Source organism: Aquarana catesbeiana, linkage group LG03, assembly GCF_042186555.1.
Source record: "Aquarana catesbeiana isolate 2022-GZ linkage group LG03, ASM4218655v1, whole genome shotgun sequence".
NCBI lineage: Eukaryota > Metazoa > Chordata > Amphibia > Anura > Ranidae > Aquarana > Aquarana catesbeiana.
The window spans coordinates 402,338,771-402,361,672 of NC_133326.1; positions in this window are offsets into that span (position 1 = coordinate 402,338,771).

Here is a 22,902-nt window from a genome sequence, read left to right on the forward strand (position 1 = left end):
GGGAAGGTATAGTTTAGAGAATGCAATTCGTGGTTGTCTATTCCGCCATAGAAATTTGGATATTGCCTTGTTGAGACTTTTAGTATCCTTATGTTGCAAGAGTAAAGGAATGGTTTGTAAAGGATAGAGTAGGCGGGCGAAGCTGACCATTTTCACTAGATGACATCTTCCCAGTAGCGAGAGGGGGAGATCCATCCAGTTTGTTAGCTCTTGAGAGATCTTTTTGAGTAAAGGTGGGTAGTTGAGGTGATAAATCGAGGAGGGTAATTTTCCTATTTTTATGCCTAAATAGGTGATGTGGCGGTGTGCTACCGAGAATATGGAGTTCTGTGTCCAGGGGGGGTTGGGTACGGTGCCTAGGGGGAGGATTTCACTTTTGTTGTAGTTTATGCGGAGGCCCGAGCATAATCTAAATTGGTCAAAGATTAGTTTAATCGTGAACATGTCAGAGGAGGGGTTTGCTGTGAATATAAGGACATCGTCGGCAAAGAGGGAGGTGCGAATTTCCTGTTTGCCGATGGGTATGCCATTTAGTGGGGCTACGTGTGATAGGTACCTAGATAGTGGTTCTAATGCGATCTTAAAGAGGAGAGGTGATAGGGGGCAACCTTGCCGAGTTCCTTTGTATAGGCGGAATTCTTCTGATAGGAGGCCTGCCGCTACCAGTCTGGCGGCTGGGGCGGTGTACATAGCGTTTATAAGATGGGTGAAGGAACCGGAGAATCCCATTTTGTTCATGACCAGAGAAAGCCATTCGAAGCTGACGTTATCGAAGGCTTTCTCCGCGTCCAGGGTAATAATAGCATATTTTCCCTCTGAGTTGCATTTGGCATGTTCCAGGGCCATCATTACTTTCCTGATGTTCATAGTGGCAGTTCTGCCTTTCACGAACCCTGATTGGGCAGGGTGTATCAGGGAGGGAATAATGTCCGCTAGCCTTGTGGCAATAATTTTAGAAAGGATTTTGACATCTAAGTTTAGAAGTGAAATTGGCCTATAGGAGCCTGGTTCTTGGGGGTCTTTACCTTTTTTGGCTAGTAATTTGTTAGTGGCTTGATTGCCCGTGGGAAGGTATGTTCCCCCTGCCCAGATATGTTGATAAACTTCATGAAGTGTGGATTCTAGGAGTGGTTGTAATGACTTGTAAAATTCTCCCGTGAATCCGTCAGGCCCTGGGGCTTTGGAAGGGGCTAGGTTTTTAATTGTAGTGGATATTTCAAGGGGGGATATTGGGGCATTTAGTGCTTCTAGTTGTGAGGGTGTTACTTGAGAAAGAGTTACCTTTTCAAGAAAGGATTGTGCTTGTGTTGGGTTTATGGGATCTGGTCCGTATAGGGATGAGTAGTATTGTAACATGACTCTATTTATGTCTTTTTGGGTGGTGTTTATGTTGCCCTGAGAGTCGCGGAGAGATGTGATGTGTGTCGGTCGGTGGGGTCCTTTACATAGTTTGGCGAGGAGTTTACCTGCCTTGTTGCCGAATTTGTGGAGGGTGGCATCCATGTGTGCTTTTTTTGTTTGTTCTAGGGTTTCAGCCCAATTATCAAAGGATTGTTTTGCTGATTGCCAAGCCTTCCTGTTGTCATTTGAGTTATTAATGTAGAGTAATCTTTGGGCTAGGTGCAGTTGGGAGCTGGCTTGTTTGTATTTTTTGAGTGCGTTTCTTTTAAAGGATGCTGCGTATGAGATTATGCGGCCTCTGAGGAATGCTTTGCCTGCTTCCCAGAATAAATTGGGGTTGTCAGAATGTTCGCCATTGGTCGAAGTGTATTCAGACCAGACGTTTTCCATGTACTGACGGAAGTCAGAATTGTTATGGAGATAAGAAGGGAAACGCCATAATTTAGGATTCGGGTGCAGGTCAGGGTTGTCAATCGTGATCGAGATTGGTGCATGGTCGGATATGGCAATGTCGTGGATGTCTGCGTCTGATATCAATGGTAGAAGGTCGTCCGAGCAAAAGAGGTAGTCAATTCTGGTGAATACATTGTGGGGATTGGAGTAGAAGGTAAAATCTCTATCAGCTGGGTGCCGGAGTCGCCAAATGTCGTGTAGATGGAGGGATTCCATTGTTGAGGCTAGTAGGGTTTGTGTATCGAGATCTGAGGGGAGATATGTGCGTTTTGAGGTGGATCTGTCGTCTATCGGGTGTATTGTGGAATTGAAGTCTCCGCCAGCTATGTGCGGGATAGACGGGTTGCTGAGGAGCCATGTTGACAGTTCGCTATAGAATTGTTTTGTGGGGTTGTTGGGCGCATAAATGTTTGATATTATCATTTCCTTGGATCCTATTTTGATGTGGGCTGAGATAAGGCGACCTTGTGTATCTGCTTTGGTAGATAAGGCCTCACATGGTAGGTTTTTGTGGATGAGTATCAGGACTCCTGCTTTGCGTCCAATTGAGTCTGAACCTAGTACCGTACCTACCCACAGTTTTTTCATTCGGTGAAAGTCAGGGGTGGAGAGGTGAGTTTCTTGGAGTAGGGCAATGTCAGTTTTAAGTCTTTTGAGGTGACGGAGGATTTTCATTCTCTTATTAGGTGATCGAAGCCCCTTAACATTCCAGGAGACTAGTTTCATGTAGGGGGGGTCACTGGGGGGGTATGTGAAGATATTGTATTGTTTTTGCCTGTTAATAGGTTGTGATGTGGTTTGGAAATAGGCTGGGATGTAGAGGGGGTTGTTTTGTTTGAGCGAAGGTTTGTGTGTCTGGTGAGGGCGTATGTGCCATAAGATGAGGGTGCGTGGTGTAAGGAGGGGTGTAAAAGGGAGGGGGTAGAAAAGAAAAACAATAAAACATATTCAAAGGACTTCACTTTTTTCCGCATGGAGTCGACTGTGTAGTCCACCTCCCATCGCAGGACTCAGAGGCTGTTGTAATTGAGAACCCTTATTAGAAGGGTGAATTGCATTGGCAGCTTGAGTTGTGCAGTTATTGACAGGGGGGTTAGATACACAGGTGAGCCAGAGGAGAAATTCAAAACCTTGGTTGTCACAAAAAACAAAATTACCAGTTAGAAACATATAAACCTTAAGTATAAAATATAGGAGGGAGTGAAATCGCTTAGCCTACCAGTAGCTATCATGCCTGGTAATGAGGAGAGAACAAGCTTGAAGGGGAACCCTTTAACTTCGTCTCTTGAGTGGGATAACTCGTTAAGAGTTAGGCCACCATGACCGTAGAGTCGAGGCGGTATGTGGTAGTAGTATGGGCCCGTGCTTGTGGTCTTCAGTAAGGTGTGGAGCGGTGTTGGTCCGGTGCTGATGCTCTGAAGCGTTTTGGAGAGTCTTTGCGTGGGCTCCTTTGGTCTAGAGCACGGTTGATAGGAGCCGCTCTGGAAGAGGGGTTGAGGTTGGAGCCTGGGTGTAGCGATCTTAGGAAGGCCTCAGCTTCTTTCGGGTCTTGGAAAGAGAGTTGGTCGCCATTTGGGGCTTTGAGTCGGAGGGTGGCTGGAAAGGCCAAAGTGAATTTGAGTTGTTGATGATGCAGATCCGAGCATATCTGTTGAAAGGCTTTCCTCTTCTGGGATACTTCAATAGAATAGTCTGCGAAAATCAGGATTTTCATGCCGTCGATTTGAAGAGATCTGGATTGCCTGAATTTTTGCAAAATGTAGGCTTTATCCGAATAATTGAGGTATTTTGCGATTATGGGACGGGGCGATTTGCGTTCTGGATTAAAAGATCCCATGCGATGTGCCCGTTCTACTGTGCAGGGGCCTGGCAGGCCTAATGCTTCAGGGATGCGTTTGGCGCATAGGTCAGTGAGGGCTGAGGGTTGCAGCGATTCAAGGACGCCCACAAATCGCAAATTATTCCTTCTGGATCTATTTTCCAAATCGTCCAGCTTTTCAAGAATATATTTGTTAGATTTATTTAGGGCCTGTACTGAGGATTGGGAGTGGTACAGTTCTTCCTCTATATTGGTTATACGGTGCTCTGATTCATTAAGCCTGGAGGCATGTTCCCCTAGCTGAGATTGTAGTTGTTGCATGCCTGCGCTGACTGCTTTCTCCACTGAGGCTGTAATCATTGGGGAGAGGAGGGCTGCCACAGCCTGTGCTATCATTTCTATATTGGATGCACTAGATGGGCTGGCTGGGCTTGTGAGTTGTGGTGTTGCATCAGCAGGTGAGGAGGGGGCCGCAGCGCCGCTTACCTCCATGTCAGGCTCTGGCTCAGTGCTGGGCTTCGTGTAGGCCGAAGCCGGGGCCTCGATTTGCGGCTGTGGGGTCCGCGCGGCCGCGTACGATCGCGTGCCGGTTTTTTCCACAAATCAATCCATCCTGTGCCCTGGGATGGCGTGGGGTGATTGCCTGTGGTTTTTTTGGGTTGTCTGGCTTTATAAGCCGATTTTGGAGTCGAGCTGCGGGAGCTGGTGAGAAGAGCAGCTACTCCATGCGGCGCCGGAACCGGAAGTTCTCTCTGTGCCCTTAAAAGAGTGCATCCCCAATTATGTGCTTTGTATATTTTACAATCTAGGTTCCCAAAAATATATTTATGGACTCGCAATACAGCTCAGCAACGTTCAACACTTTGTGGTCTATTTGTGGTCTATTTGTCAATGTTTTCACCTAAGTTCCTAAGATCCACAGAGCTTATATCAATGAGTCTAAAACCCTTAAATATAGAGCAATATATATATATATATATATATATATATATATATATATATATATATATATATATATATATATATATATATATATATATATACTACCCATTTGGTGGGTTTGTGTACATTCATATAATAAATACATTATATTTATGTTATTTCTTACCCAGCAAGGACATGTATGACACATAACAAGAATCTGTTTTCAGTAACTTCTTTGTAAAACAAAACACGCATTGTTTAGGCAATGTTCAGTTTATATACAAAACATTGGGGTATGGTTACAGGAACATTAATTTGTGTTTTTGCCATACCTACATTATGTATGGGGTTAATTTACTAAAGACATATGGGCATCTCACTAAGCAGAGAGTATTTCCATTTTGCACAGAAATTTTCAAAGATGAAGCTCTGTTGACTTCAATTATCCAATAATTTGCATGGTGAATTCAGTATCAATTTCCTTGCATATGATAGTTTTTTTTTTATTTGCAAAAATAATTGTCACCACATTCACTAAGCTAAATGAAATTTTCCATGCTAACTGAACATAATCTACTCTTTTAGTAATTAACCACATTATGTTAGGCAGCTGTGAATGTGCAGTGATTGTTGCACATATCATAAAAATATAAAGTTGTAGTATACTATAGTAAAATATATTTGTTTGTCTAATAATATATAAACATGTTGTTTTTTCATAGAAGTTTCAAGTTCAGGCTATGATATTATGTGGCATTGAAGAGTAATCACTTTAAGCTTGCAACATGTTTGACTGACTTTTTCATCCATTAAGCAGTTCACTATCTGTAGGACTCATCACTTCCCAGAGGAACTGACCTTCTAACCCAATAAACATGTCACTGTCTAGGTTTCTCTGCTCTATGGTAGGTCTGTTAACCAATTAAATTGGTTGTCATATCAAGGTAATTTGCTCCCTCTGGGAGCCTGGCTTTACATAGAAATTGTACTTTCTGCTAAGAGGATAGTAAAATAAGATACAAATGTCTTACAGACAGTGTGTCTTTGTAATATAAATTACTGCCAACAATTATCTTTCATTCATTGTACATTATTGCTCATTTTGTCCACAGCCGCATTACTTTATCTAACATAGTTATAAAGGGAATACTGCAAGTTTGTACTGATTCACATGCAAATTTTTCCAAATATCTTAGCAAATTATGCAACTTTTCTTCCACATTTACAACAATTCCATTTTTATGATAATTTCTGCAAAGAGAAAAATCCATATGATTTGCCCTTGGGTCAACTTGAAGACTTACTAATCCTATCTTTTCATTTTCCTTTCCATTTGTCTAATTGAAATATTAATAGATACACGCTTAATAATCCTGCTATTTCAGAAACTGATGTCACATCTATACTCTATATTGCAATTTCTGCTTGAAAACATTCTACACCAAGCAAAAAATAAAGCAACCTAAAGAACTATGTGATTAATCTTACTTGCTCGTAGTTTAAATGGACAGACTTACAGAAACACAGAATCACACATGAATGGTGGCTTCTTCATCTTTCTTGGAGGCTCTCTCTATCTTACTATAATGCATTTAATAGAAATTCAGTGATATTTAGAACAATATAATCATAAAGTACAGCATAGAATTGTACAATTTTAAAGCACCATGCTGTCTGATTTATTTGCTGAGTTACTAATAGACTGCATAGTCCACTTTCTATTTTTTTTTTTTACATTAAAAGTTCCCATAAAGCAAAAATAAATCTTTAATTAAGTGTCCTAAGCAATGCCACATTACAGCCCTACCATTCAATTATTTGAAGAGTGTTTACTTATTATAGAAATTAATAAAGAGAATACAGCAAATGCCCTGGCGCAGCTCAGAAAATTCTAACAAGCTTCTGTCCTACCACATCTGAGATATTTCACTGGATCAGACAAGTCAATATAAGACTGGCAGAGGAGGCTGGGGCAAGGGAAGTTATTCTAAAGCTACCACTGGACGTATCTACCCATACTGTAGTTAGGACTCTGAAGGCTCAGGATTTCTTGAAGAGAATATTTCCTAATAGAATGCTGGTCATGTACAGTAGGTGACTGAAACATGCAGTCATTTTTAATGCTGCTGATAACATGCTGACAATGAAAATTTTCTAATATTAATAATACACAGGTTTGGAAAACATTTCCCTATATCCACCATTCTCATTGAAATGATAAGTGTGTTTTTCCAGCTTACAAGATGACAGTTATATAGGCTGCAAGGAAAAAAAGGCCTTTCAAAAATAAAATCGTTAATTGATTTCAGAAAATGTACACCCAAGATGGCGCTGGTAAGCACGCTGGTAAAGCACACAGCAGCCACTCGTGAGAGGGTGATAATGCACAATAGGGATGAGCTTTCAGTTCGACTTGAACTCATGTTCAACCCTAACATCGGCTGTTGGCAAGTTCGCTTAACAGCGAACAATTTGGGGTGTTCGCGGCAAATTCGAATGCCGCGGAACACCCTTTAAAAGTCTATGGGAGAAATCAAAAGTGCTAATTTTAAAGGCTTATATTCATGGTATTGTCATAAAAAGTGTTTGAGGACCTGGGTCCTGCCCCAGGGGACATGGATCAATGCAAAAAAAAGTTTTAAAAACTGACATTTTTTCGGGAGCAGTGATTTTAATAATGCTTAAAGTGAAACAATCAAAGTGTAATATCCCTTTAAATTTCGTACCTGGGGGGTGTCTATAGTATGCCTGTAAAGGGGCGCATGTTTCCCGTGTTTAGAACAGTCTGACAGCAAAATGACATTTCAAAGGAAAAAAAGTCATTTAAAACTACTAGCGGCTATTAATGCATTGCCGGTCCGACAATACACATAGAAGTTCATTGATAAAAACGGCATGGGAATTCCCCATAGGGGAACCCCGAACCAAAATTTAAAAAAAAATGACGTGGGGGTCCCCCTAAATTCCATACCAGGCCCTTTAGGTCTGCTATGAATATTAAGGGGAACCCCGGCCAAAATGAAAAAAAAAAAAAATGGCGTGGGGCCCCCCTCAAAATCTATACCAGACCCTTCAGGTCTGGTATGGATTTTGAGGGGAACCCCACGCCCGTGCCAGGGGGACCCCACACCAGAATAAAAAAAAACAGTGTGGAGTCCCCCCAAAAATCCAGATTCCAGATTCCGATAAGCCCCCCGCCCACAGACCCCCACAAACACCGGCCAGGGTTGTGGGGATGAGGCCCTTGTCCTCATCAACATGGGGACAAGGTGTTTTGGGGGGCTACCCCAAAGCACCCTCCCAATGTTGAGGGCATGTGGCCTGGTGCGGTTCAGGAGGGGGGGCGCTCTCTCGTCCCCCCCTCTTTTCCTGCGGCCTGCCAGGTTGTGTGCTCAGATAAGGGTCTGGTATGGATTTTTAGGGGGACCCCACACCGTTTTTTTTTTCTTAATTTTGGCGCTGGGTTCCCCTTAAAATCCATACCAGACCTGAAGGGTCTGGTATAGATTTTGAGGGGGACCCCACGTCCTTTTTTTTTTTTTTAAATTTTGGCCGGGATTCCCCTTAATATCCATACCAGACCTGAAGGGCCTGGTATGGAATTTAGGGGGACCCCCCACGTCATTTTTTTTTAAAATTTGGTTCCCTTGTGGGGAATTCCCTGCCGTTTTTATCAATGAACTTCTATGTGTATTGTCGGACCGGCAATGCACATGTTCTAAACACGGGAAACATGCGCCCCTTTACAGGCATACTATAGACACCCCCCAGGTACGAAATTTAAAGGGATATTACACTTTTATTGTTTCACTTTAAGCATTATCAAAATCACTGCACCCGAAAAAACGTCCGTTTTTAAAACTTTTTTTTGCATTGATCCATGTCCCCTGGGGCAGGACCCAGGTCCCCAAACACTTTTTATGACAATAACTTGCATATAAGCCTTACAAATTAGCACTTTTGATTATTCATGTTCGTGTCCCATAGACTTTAATGGTGTTTGCGTGTTCGAACAAATTTTTTGCCTGTTCACATGTTCTGGTGCGAACACCACACGGGGGTGTTCGGCTCATCCCTACTGCACAACACTATTCTTCTCATAAGCACAAGCCACATCATGATCAAATCCCTCACTCCCAGTCATTCTTCTCCTCATCCAGTCCAGTTAAGGCAAAACAGCAGAACCTACAAAAGGCTGACACAGAGGGAAATGAAGGAAAAACTTACATCTCTCTCTCACTGATACCAGGGAACTACAGGACTCTATCTTAGAGTTCCCTGCTAAGAAACAACCTGTGATTGACACAACTTTAAAAGACATGCTTGTTTCATTATGCAGCACAATCCATGCTGATATTTTATCCCTCACAAACCACTTCAAATCTGAAATTAAAGCAGTTGATGGCACCCATATTGAAAATAAAATGGGTGAATTTGCTGACACAGTAAATGAAGTGATTGATGCCCACAATGCAAGATGATGAACTACAACAAATTAAAGCTAAATTGGCCAATCTCAAAGATCAGTCAAGAAGAAATAATATTAAAATCCGCAGGATACCAGAATCGGTAAAACCATCCGAATTACACACCTACTTCCAAAATATCTTACCAGAAATGCTCCCTGCTGCATCCCTGACTGATAGGGATGAGCCGAACACCCCCCTGTTCGGTTCGCACCAGAACATGCGAACAGGAAAAAAGTTTGTTCGAACACGCGAACACCGTTAAAGTCTATGGGACACGAACATGAATAATCAAAAGTGCTAATTTTAAAGGCTAATATGCAAGTTATTGTCATAAAAAGTGTTTGGGGACCTGGGTCCTGCCCCAGGGGACATGGATCAATGCAAAAAAAAGTTTTAAAAACGGCCGTTTTTTCAGGAGCAGTGATTTTAATAATGCTTAAAGTCAAACAATAAAAGTGTAATATCCCTTTAAATTTCGTACCTGGGGAGTGTCTATAGTATGCCTGTAAAGGGGCGCATGTTTCCTGTGTTTAGAACAGTCTGACAGCAAAATGACATTTTGAAGGAAAAAACTCATTTAAAACTACCCGCCGCTATTGCATTGCCGACAATACACATAGAAGTTCATTGATAAAAACGGCATGGGAATTCCCCAAAAGGGAACCCCGAACCAAAATTAAGAAAAAAAAAATTACGTGGGAGTCCCCCTAAATTCCATACCAGGCCCTTCAGGTCTGATATGGATATTAAGGGGAACCTCGGCCAAAATTTAAAAAAAAAAATGACGTGGGGTTCCCCCTAAATTCCATACCAGACCCTTCAGGTCTGGTATGGATTTTAAGGGGAACCCCGCGCCAAAAAAAAAACGGTGACCCCGCCCCCCTCTGACGCACGGGACATGACGGGACTTCCCTGTGGCATTCCCCGTGACGTCACAGGAAAGTCCCATCAAGTCACCATGCGTCAGAGGGGGGTGGGGTCACCGGGTTGCCCCGCCCCCCGTTATTTAAGAACTGTCAGACGAGGAGCGCCGTCACACAGCGGGAGCCTCCCTCCATGCCAGCATGGATGCGGAGCGGCCCGGAGAAGAAAATGAAGAAGAGAAGAAGAGAAGAAGGAAGAAAAGAAGAAGAGAAGAGCGGGAGCCTCCCCCCCATGCCATGGGTGCGGAGCGGCCCGAGGAGAAGAAGATAGAAGACGCCGCGGAGGAGATGCTGGACGAGAACGCCGGAGGAAGAACCAGAAGAGCCAGAAGAACCAGAAGAACCAGAAGATGAAGGAAGATAGAAGAAAGAAGAAGTATTTAAATAAAGGAATTGTCAAAAACTGTCTCTTGTCATTTTTAACATTTTTGACAGTTTTTTAGTGAAATGGTAGGGGTAAGTACCCCCTTACTATTTCACACAGGGGGGGGGCCGGGATCTGGGGGTCCCCTTGTTAAAGGGGGCTTCCAGATTCCGATAAGCCCCCCGCCCGCAGACCCCCACAACCACCGGCCAGGGTTGTGGGGATGAGGCCCTTGTCCTCATCAACATGGGGACAAGGTGTTTTGGGGGGCTACCCCAAAGCACCCTCCCAATGTTGAGGGCATGTGGCCTGGTACAGTTCAGGAGGGGGGCAGCACTCTCGTCCCCCCCTCTTTTCCTGCGGCCTGCCAGGTTGCGTGCTCGGATAAGGGTCTGGTATGGATTTTTGGGGGGACCCCACACCGTTTTTTTTTTTTTTTTTTTGGCGCAGGGTTCCCCTTAAAATCCATACCAGACCTGAAGGGTCTGGTATGGAATTTAGGGGGAACCCCACGTCATTTTTTTTTTTAAATTTTGGCCGAGGTTCCCCTTAATATCCATATCAGACCTGAAGGGCCTGGTATGGAATTTAGGGGGACTCCCACGTCATTTTTTTTTTTTAATTTTGGTTCGGGGTTCCCCTTTGGGGAATTCCCATGCCGTTTTTATCAATGAACTTCTATGTGTATTGTCGGCAATGCAATAGCCGCGGGTAGTTTTAAATGAGTTTTTCCTTCAAAATGTCATTTTGCTGTCAGACTGTTCTAAACACAGGAAACATGCGCCCCTTTACAGGCATACTATAGACACCCCCCAGGTACGAAATTTAAAGGGATATTACACTTTTATTGTTTGACTTTAAGCATTATTAAAATCACTGCTCCTGAAAAAACGGCCGTTTTTAAAACTTTTTTTTGCATTGATCCATGTCCCCTGGGGCAGGACCCAGGTCCCCAAACACTTTTTATGACAATAACTTGCATATTAGCCTTTAAAATTAGCACTTTTGATTTCTCCCATAGACTTTTAAAGGGTGTTCGCATTCGAATTTGCCGCGAACACCCCAAATTGTTCGCTGTTCGGCGAACTTGCGAACAGCCAATGTTCGAGTCGAACATGGGTTCGACTCGAACTCGAAGCTCATCCCTACTGACTGACATGTCTAATCGACAGGATCCACAGACTACCCAAACCTAGACACTTGCCAGAACATCTACCAAAAGACACAATCACCAGGATACACTTTTTCCAGACCAAGGACTAATTCCTTATGATCACGAGAAACCTGGAAACTGTACCACCATGCATTCAAGGCCTTTCTTTCTACCCAGATCTATCTGCATACACAATGAAAAAAAGAAGGAATATGGCCACTATTACAAAACCATAGAGGAACCATCAAATTACTTATACAGTAGATGGGCATATCCAGCCAAATTGCTTATTACAAAAAAAATGGAAAACAATTCACTATCAACTCCGTGGAGGATGGTATACATCTCCTGAGAGAATGGAGCATCCTGGAATGTGACAAAGAAGCCCAGTAAACAACTTCCTCTCCACGTCCTCATTCTCTCATTCTCCCGAATGCCGAATGCTGCAAATGGCTGAAGGCTCAGGATAATTTTCTTCCCTACTAATTCATCTAATCTCTGGTAGACCCAGGGAGCTCTACCTAGTTCTATTTTTGTCCATTTGAGATCTTGCAGGATATTATCCCATCAGATTCGGTTTAAATTGTTCTTTTTTCTCTGAACTGTGCTCACACCAGAAATTCTACCTTTATTTTTTATCTCTGATGTATTTCAGACTACTGTCCTAAGTTTAACTTCAAGCTTTCCCATCCGGGACTCTAGCTCATGGTCAGGACTGTGCTCTCTAGAGGCTCATCTCACAATCCACTGAAACGTATGGGTAAATTGGCTGCTCCTGGGACCTTTGATCCATATAGCCCATATAATGGGATTCAAAATTTCTTTTTTTAATGTTCAGGGACTGAACAGCCCATATAAAAGGAGCATGCTATGGGAGGAAGCACAGCATCTACACTGTGATCTTCTATGCCTTCAAGAGACTCATTTCACTGCACAAAACCCTTCAAAATTCCAGCATCAACGCTTCCCAACAATGTATTGCTCAAATGCTCCCAAGAAGAAATGAGGAGTCGCTATCATCAAAGACACTGTTTCTTTTTAACCACTTCCAGACCGCCCACCATCGTTATACTTCGGCTGTTTGAAATGTCGTTGTTATGGCAGCAGGTAGCTGCCATAACCCCAGTATCTTCTTCTTCAGTGAGTGGTCCGGTTTAAGATAAAAGTGGTCTCTGCAGCGGATTCACCACAAGATCACTTTTATCGGCAGCGAGAGAGGGACCCCCTCTCGCCACACTCCAGTGCTGTCGGCAGCAGCGGAGGCGATTGGATCTTCACCCTTGCTGGGCATGGAGACCCGTGAGGGGAAGATGGCCCCCACCCATCTCCATAACAATGCAGGGCGGAATCGACAACAAAACGTCACTTCCACCTACGGTTCTTAAAGGGCCTTTTTTTTTAAAATTTAAATGACAATTTTTTTTATTGCATTTTAGTGTAAATATGAGATCTGAGGTCTTTTTGACCCCAGATCTCATATTTAAGAGGTCTTGTCAAGCTTTTTTTCTATTACAAGAGATGTTTACATTCCTTGTAATAGGAATAAAAGTGACAATTTAAAAAAAAAAAACTGTGTAAAAATAAAAAATAAAAGGTAAAATAAAAAAAAAAATTTAAAACGCACCCCATTCCGAAGAGCTCGCGTGCAGAAGTGAACGCATACGTGAGTAGCGCCCGCATATGAAAACAGTATTCAAACCACACATGTGAGGTATCGCCGTGATAGGTAGAGTGAGAGCAATAATTCTAGCCCTAGACCTCCTCTGTAACTTAAAACATGCAACCTGTAGAATTTTTTAAACGTCGCCCTATTTTTAAGGGTAAAAGTTTGTCACCATTCCACGAGTGGGAGCAATTTTGACATATTGACATGTTGGGTATCAATTTACTCGGTGTAACATTATCTTTCACAATATAAAAAAATTGGGCTAACTTTACTGTTGTCTTTTTATTAAAAAATGTGCATTTCTTCCAAAAAAAGTGCGCTTGTAAGACCGCTACGCAAATACGGTGTGACGGAAAATATTGCAACGACCGCCATTCTATTCTTTAGGGTGTTAGAAAAAAATGTAGAATGTTTTTAACTTGTAAACAACAAATCTCAGAAAGAGGCTAGGCCCTTAAGTGGTTAAACACATCCATACGGAGATTGACGAGATGGGTAGATATGTTATACTTGTATGTGAAGTGAATAATGCAATTTACACCATAGTGAATGTATATCTACCAAATGTGAAACAATTATTTCAAAAAAAGGTTTGGAAATTAGTACCCAAAGTTCAGCAGGGTCAAACCATATTATACAGAGATTTTATTGCCATCCCTAATAGATCACTAGATGTCCCAGACGAGGCTCGTAATTGATATGGCAGAGCTACCCTCTCGCACTTTCTGTCTTCAGAAAATCTATATGATGTTTGGCAATGCCAACATTCAGCTGAGAGAGACTATTCCTACTTCTCGAGTGTGCATCCAACATACTCGAGAATTGATCTCTTTTTAGTCGACAAATGCCTTTTACAAAATGTGACTGCATCTACTATACTGTCATGTATCAGGTGTGACCAGAACTGTGTGGACAGCAACAGAGGAAACCAAACGTATATTAAGTGAAAATATTGTGATTTATTTAAGATAAGTGAAAATATGAACACAACCACCTCCAAATATAACACAGTGCACAACAAACCAATTCACAAACAGAGACCCACAAATAACAATAATCAGACAGGTATATATATATATATAATAATGGGGAATACCAGAATCATAAACATAGCCAGGCCAGGGTCATCAATGGGAGATCAGTAGATGGGGGACAGGGAACAAACAGGACATGGAGAGGATGGATAAGGCTGCAGGGCAAGGGTAAAGGTAACAGGGTCACAGGAGGGACAGGTTCAAGTACAAGGCACAGGATCAGGTACAGAGATGGGATCAGGATCAAATCAGGTACAAGCTCTCAGGTTCAGGTCAGGGCACATGGAAGATACCAAGGCACTATGTGTGTGTGTTGCTGGGTATTTATACACATCTCCTGCAATCAGGCTCAGGTGACGCCTGATTGCAGGAGATGATGTCGGTTCCACACTGCTGGGAACCACCCGCTGGTGGGCGCCAGTACTGTGGCCCAAGGATCAGATAGTACCACCAGCAGGTGAAAGCTCCCCTGATAGTTCCAGACTGCCAGGAGACACCCGCTGGCAGACATCAGTACTGCAAGCCAGATGCCCAACAGCGCCACCAGCAGGCAGGACCTTTCCTGATATATATACAACATTACGTGGTCTGACCACGCCCCAATTTCCATTACAGTGGAGGGGTCATGTCTTTTTGTTTGAATACCCAGACCATAAACTTAAAATAGCTAATGACCTCCAAGAATTTTTCCAAATTAATGCTCTGTGTGTGTGGTATCCCTGCACTATATGGAACAGCCACAAGGCTTACATAAGAGGGGTCCTCATGAAACTTAGTAATGTTATTAAGCAGCGGAAACAGCAACTCAATGACTTATTATCCCAGATTGAAAATCTGGAATTGACAAATAAACAATACCTGACCCTACAATTAGCTCACAGCTCAATAAAATTTGACATGAGCTTCGATTACTGCTCTTCTCCCAACACAAATATACACTATGAAACTGGAAACAAATTTCTACTGTCAATGAAACAAAGCAGGGAAGCTCTTAGCTAATCGGGTAAAAGAAAAATCAATAAAGCAAAAAATACCTTTTATATTCCATCCAACCACAGGAACCAGCCTGTCAAACCCAAAAGAAATTGAAAATGCATTTCGGGATTACTAGAGTAATCAGATTGTCAGACAAATCAAATAATAAAAAAGACATTTTATTTAACCACTTGCTTACTGGGCACTTAAACCCCCCTCCTGTCCAGACCAATTTTCAGCTTTCAGCGCTGTCGCACTTTGAATGACAATTGCGCGGTCATACAACAGGGTACCCAAATGAAATTTTTATCATTTTTTTCCCACAAATAGAGCTTTCTTTTGATGGTATTTGATCACCTCTACGGTTTTTATTTTTTGTTAAAAAAATTTAAAAAGACAGAATTTAAAAAAAAAAATTATATTTTTTTTTATATTTTGTTATCAATTTTTGCAAACAGTTAATTTTTCTCCTTCGTTGATGTACGCTGATGAGGCGGCACTGATGGGCACCGATAGGTGGCAGTGACAGGCACTGATGGGTGGCGGTTATGGGCACTGATGGGTGGCAGTGTTGGGCACTGATTGGGCACTGACTGATGGCAGCACTGCTAGGTGGCACTAATAGGTGGCACTTGTGGGCATTGATAGGTGGCACTTGTGGGCTTTAATAGGTGGCACTTGTGGGCTTTAATAGGTGGCACTTGTGGGTTTTAATAGGTGGCACTTGTGGGCACTGTGGGCACTGGCAGATGGCACTTGGAGGCACAGATGAGGCATCTGTGCTTCCTTCCTCTTCGGGACCGATGTCCCTTTGACATGAGCCGGTGATAGGCTTTTTTTTCCTCCTCACGCTGTTAGCGTGAGGAGAAAACGAAACCGATCACCGAGCTTTTGTTTACATCATGTGACCAGCTGTCATTTTTCTGACAGCTGATCACATGGTAAGGGGTCGGGACCGGCCCCTTACTCGGATCTGTGATCATCCGAGTCTCCGTGACTCGGTGATCACAGCGCGCACACCGCGCGCCCTGCAGGGTGCGCGCGCTGCGCGTGCATAGGGGAGGACGTCATATGACATCCTCCCGGAGATTGAGGTCCGCGCTGTAGCCGTCATTCGGCTATGGCTCGGACCTCAAGTGGTTAAACAATGTATCAAAAAGATTTTCTCAAAGAATTCATCACATAGCATTAGTACAAATATATATTTAAAAGTTATTATTATCTATGCAGACAACTTTCGCGTGTACAATATCTTCCGGTAATCTCACAGAGCAGACACACTCAAAATTATAGGCATGAACATGTAAACATAAGCATTTGATGTATCCTACGCGTTTCGGAGTGTCCTACACTCCTTCTTCAGGGATGATTCAATATGCAATAGTATTCTACATGTAACAATCTAAAATATAAAGAGATACATATTTTTAACAACAACATAGTTGAATCAGTGTTTATATCCATCAAAGGCAACAGATGGCACAGAGAATACATCTATGTTGCTACTGTACTCACGCGTCCAAAAAGCAGCCAGAGCCTAGGGAGATTGGCTAAATAAATCAGAGAAGCACAGATAAATAAAGGTGAGATTAAAAAAATTAGTTCCTGGTTGGTTGGAAAGATGGATGCCAAAAACAGCTGAGAGCAAACCGGGACCGCAAACAGCAGGAAGCTGGGAATAAAAAGAAAAAAGCTCACAGAAGAGGTTTAGCCAAGAGATTAAAAAAAAGGCCAATCTAACTTTGTTTTGCAATATTCAAAGAAAAATACAGAAAAAAAATACATATGTATATATATACACATACATACATATATCCATATATATATATATATATATATATATATATATATATATATATATATATATATATGTAGAGAGAGAGAGAGAGAGAGCGAGAGAGAGAGAGAGAGAGAGAGAGAGTAAAATCAAGTAAAAAACAATATGTAGGAGTAGTATATCAAAACATATGTAGAGATGACAGTGCTGTATGTACATAAACAAAAGCTGCATAAGATGGGAAAATATACCGAGTCAGGAGGATATGATGTTCATCACTGGTCTCATAGAATATAAGCTGATAGAGTATGTATATCTGGGATCAATGTTTCAGTTTGAAAGCTGGAAGAGGGGTCAAAGCAGTGCTTCACAAACATCCCATAGATATAGTCATCCAAAGACGATATAATGTATAAATCATAAATGAGGTAATTTACAAGAGACCCAGGTTCAATGTAGCCAAGCAGCACTTCAAGAGCTCCAGTGTTGGAGTGTAAAGTGGCATAATGAAGGATAACACTACCTGAGTCAGTGTTTCCCAGTGATACGCCGCTCCATCAGGAACCACAGCACTAATGTGCCATTGCTGGGGCTGACTTTAAATAGAAGGGCTCAAAGAGCCGACCTCTCCTTCCCAGCAGGTGTGGGTGGTCTTGCCTGATGGCAAACACCCACACATACATAATTACTGACACTGCGGTCCCCTGAGTGCGCGGCACATGGCGTCACCCCCTGCTCACATCAAAGATGGTCCAGTCTTTAGACGTGGAGAAGGCCTTCGACAGGATTCATTGGGGATATCTGAAACACGTCCTATCTAAATTTGGTAAAATAGGTACAATAGTTTCAGCTATATTAGCACTATACACCAATCCTTCAGCTATGGTTTTTTTCAGAAGGTATGTTCTCGGACAGCTTTAATATCACCAGTGGGACAAGGCAGGGGTGACCATTATCCCCCTTGTTATTTTCCCTTTTAATGGAACCCCTAGCTAAAAAAATAAGATCCCAACCAGACATAAATGGCAATCTCGTCTCACAAAAATCACACTCTATCTCACTGTTTGCAGATGATGTGATCCTATCCTTGTCCAAACCAAACCCCTCTCTTACAGTATTACAGATATCCCAATTCCCTTATCATCTATTCAAACCCATATATCTCTCAGAAACCATGAATCAGACTGAGACAGAAGTACAGTTAAATTACCTTTTTATTATTGTTATTAAACAAGTGTGAACAGAGTAAACATAGTCAAAACATAGCCAGAGTTCAGGAACCAGAACGAATAGTCAGACAAGCCAAAACATCAGGGAGCCAGAGATGAGTGTAGTAGAACAGCAAGCAGGATATGGAGCCAGAAGAAATGTCAGCCAAGCAAATCTTTAACAGGAACACAGGAGAGCGTCTCTAGAGATGTGACCAAGTTGAAGGCAGAGATCACCTGGGCTGGACGGCTTAAGTAGGCAGGACTGACAAGCAGGATATCATCAGCAGGTGAATCACTGTGAAGAGAAAGGAGCTGGCAATTAGCCGACAGATGTGCGGCCAGCTTTTAGAAGGAAGGGCTGAGCCCAGCCCTGACAGTACCCCCTACTCAATGACCCCCCCACTCTCGGAGGACCACCATGTTTGAGGGGAAAATGTCTATGGAAATCACAGAGGGGGACAGGGGCTTGTTCGTCCAAGGATGAGACCCAAGAGCGTTCCTCTGGACTGTACCCTTTCTAATGTACCAGGTACTGTATGCGCCCACAGAGCCTACGGGAGTCAACAATGGACTGTACCTCATACTCCTTTTGGTTCTCAACCTGTACAGGGTGAGGACGAGGCACCGAGGTGGTAAAGCCATTGCAGACCAAAAGTTTTAAAAAGAAGACATTAAATACATTCAAGATACGCATATTAGAAGGAAGGTCTAATTAATGCGTACGCCACTGTGTTAATCCTGCGAAGAATACAGAAAGGCCCAATAAACCGAGGTGTGAACTTCAGAGAGGGAACATGAAGTCGGAGGTTGCGAGATGACAGCCAGACCCTGTCCCCAACCTGGTAGGAAGGCACAGCCAGGCATCTGTGGTCAGCATGGTGTCTGTACCTATCATTAGCATGTCGCAAAGCCTCCTGGACTTGTGCCCAAGTGGAACAAAGACCACGGAGATGCTAATCTAACACAGGAATACTCTGCGTAACAAACGAGTCAGACAACATGGAAGGTTGGAAACCATAGTTCGCCATAAGCTGGGACAATCAGGAAGCAGAATTCAAGGCACTATTATGATCAAACTCCGCCCACAGTAAGGGGTCTGACCAGTTGTTATGATGGTCAGAAATATAGCAATGTAGGAATTTCTCCAAGGACTGCGGGTGATACACAGAGGAGAAAGCAAGCTGAAATCCCAACTGCGCACAAAAGGCTCGCCAGAACCGGGACGCAAACTGACTACCCCCTGTCCAAGACAATCACCTTGGGTAGCCCATGTAAGCGAAAGCTCTCCTGAGCAAAAATGGAAACCAGTTCCTTAGAAGTCAGCAACTTCAACTTCTTAAGTGGAATACAATGAGACATTTTCAAGAAACGGTCAACCACCATAAGGATAACTGTGTTGCCCTGGGAGTTGAGTAACTCCACAATGAAATCCATAGACAGGTGGGTCCAGGGTCTCTCTCCATTGGGTATGGGTTGTAGAAGACCCACTGGAAGGTGTCCTGGAGTCTTACTCTGAGCACACACGGAACAGGCAGCTATAAAGGCGGTTATATCAGCACGTAGTCTAGGCTACCAGAATTGTTGGGAAATGGCCCAAAAGAGTTGATTCTTCCCAGGGTGGCCAGCAGCCTTGGGAGCAGTGGTGGCTGGTGAAGTTTTAGGATGGGGGTGCCAGACCCCACCCTTCCTTTTTGAGCACTCCCACTTCTCATAAGCCCCACCCCTTATAGAATCCATCCACTCTATCCCCTGTATTCCATTTGCTTCCACCCATAGTGTCAGGAGTATACAGCTCAGCATCACAGATACGGTATATAGCTCAGCATTACAGATACAATATATAGCTCACATCACAGATACAGTATATACATCAGCATCACAGAAACGGTATTTAGATCAGCACCACAGATACAGTATACAGATCAGCACCACAGATACGATATACAGATCAGCACTACAGATACGGTATAAAGATCAGCACCACATATACGGTATAAAGATCAGCACCACAGATACGGTATATATATCAGCACCACAGATACGGTATACAGATCAGCACCACAGATACGGTATATAGATCAGCACCACAGATACGGTATAGAGATCAGCACCACAGATAAGGTAACTGGGGTTATTGTTTAGGGTGGAGAGGCAGGGAGGGGGGTTATTGTTTAGGGTGGAGAGGCAGGGAGGGGGTTATTGTTTAGAGTGGAGGGGCAGGGAGGGGGGTTATTGTTTAGGGTGGAGAGGTAGGGAGTTGGGTTATTGTTTAGGGTAGAGAGGCAGGGAGGGGGGGTTTTAGGGTGGAGAGGCGGGGGGGGCATTTTAGTGGGGAGAGGCAGGGAGGGGGGGCCATTTTAGGATGCAGGAAAGGGGCGGTTTGGGAACCCACACAGCTGCCAGTCACTGCCCTGCACCACAGCACACAGCAGCCCCACCTATTTCTACCTGGGAACAAAAAGAGATCACACTAATCACAGACCTTCTGCACAAGGGAAAAATAATTCCATTCCAGTTGCTAAACAGAAACATTCACTGTTATCATCGGATCATTACACTTACATGAGGATATACACATTCTTAAGCACAGCCTTTGATACCAACTAGAATACCAAACGAAGCATGGTCCTTTTGGAACGACATACATAAAACTACAAAAGGGATTTCCTTATTTTACAATTTACTGCAACAGAAAAAAACTTTCACTAAGTCCTCACCTCTTCAGAAGTAGGAATAAGATCTTGCAACATCGTTCTCAGTAGAACAGTGGGAAAAGGCTGTTAAATATAGCCAATGCTACACAAGATCCACTACATACTGGGAGATGGCCCAAAAAATACTACTAAGATAGTACTATACCCCTTTCATTACTGCAAAATTTTCCAACTCTCACTCTAATGAATGCTGGCAAGGCTGTGGTAAAGTGGGCACCCTACTATATATGCTAAGGGAATGCCCTAATCTTAGGAGCTTTTGGAGAGCAGTTATTCACCTAATCTAAAAAAAAACAGGCATTATCCACTCAGGCAGTGCAGAAATAGCCATTTTAAGTATACACTAATGCCGCGTACACACGCGATCGGAAATGCCGCCAGCAAAACTCAGATGAGAGCTTTTGGTTGGAAAATGCGACCGTGTGTATGCTCCATTGGACTTTTGCTGGTGGAATTCCAGCCAGCAAAAGATTGAGAGCATATTCTCTATTTTTCGGTCAGAAAAAGTTCCTATCCAAAAATGCGATCATCTGTATGCAATTCGGACGCCCAAAAAATCATGCATGCTCAAAATCAAGTATGAGATGGAAGCGCTCGGTCTGGTAAAACTAGCGTTCGTAATGGAGATAGACTAGACATGTGCACACTGAAATATTTCGTTTTGGAATTTCGTTTTCGTCCGAAAAATAAATTTATTTAGTTACTCCAGAAATTCGTTTTTATTTATTTTGTTTTTCGTTAAAAATTGCATTCTTCCTAAAATCCAAATTAAGGTTGAATCTGTCATTGAAGGCTTATGGTGTCTGTCGAATGTTCAAAGAGATTCGACGGAGCAGCTAAACTGTACGACGCCGTATAGTTTACCTGCTCCGTCGAATCTTCGTAGAATTTTCAACAGACACCATAAGCAAAAGTACGTGTGTACTTAGTTCTAGCTATTTTACTGCTCCTCCTCTTTGGTTACAATCAGCCAATAACATTCATCATCATCGTTATTTTTATGTATCTTTTCTCCCCTACGTCAAATCTTTTCTCCCCTACGTCGAATCTTTTCTCTCTATGTCAAATCTTTTCTCTCTATGTAGAATAATCTTGGACTAATAAAGTTAAGGTTAGGCACATTCGACCACAGGTTTGATGGACACAGATTGTTATTGTCATCATCATGACAAATCTCTTATCTATATTGAACTGTTGTAGCAATGAAAATGAAAATAAAGCATTTGTTTATGTTGGATCTTTCATTTTTCGGATTCTGCACTTTCGTTATCGTTTGTTAAAACGATAACGAAAATACCTGAAATTCGGACGAAAATGCATTCGGACGAAAACGAATGCACATGTCTAGATAGCATGCTGTAAATTTTTGGATCTTTTAATGATGCATCCTTTTGTTCTTTATAATGCTAGAAGAATGAATTTGTTTTGCTGCTGATATTCACACATTCACACAGAGTTCTGACAAACGTATTTCTTTATTATTTCTCGTGATCCCCTGAATAATCTTTTTTGTTTTCAAAACCAGATCTCCATAACAATGTTTAGAATTATGATTTATAGTCTTTTTTTTTTAATCAAGATCTCCTGTTTTTTTGATTATTTTTAAATTATTTTCTAGTGATCGCCATAATTTTTTTTTTTTGTGTGTCGTTTCCACAACAACATTATTACCTTGTATTTTTAAAGCTCAAGGAGGTTGGTTGTTGTCCCTTGTTAATTTGACATTGTATTTTTGAAATGTACCTGGCTACTCACAAACAAACTGTCCTTTTTGAGGAAAAACACATAGGCAAGTATTTTCATATAAAAAAATCTCAATTTATTCTGGCTCATAACAAAATAAAGAGGAAGGCAACGCTGGAGAAACTGCTTGAATTTGTAAAGCCTTTGTACCCCAGGGCACACATTAACTCTTTGTAACTAAAAAATTTGTAGCCTGAGAAGTCCATATAATAGGTCACACAATCTGGTCCAGGACTCCCACAGATCAGGAACAGCAGCATATGACATATATGTCCC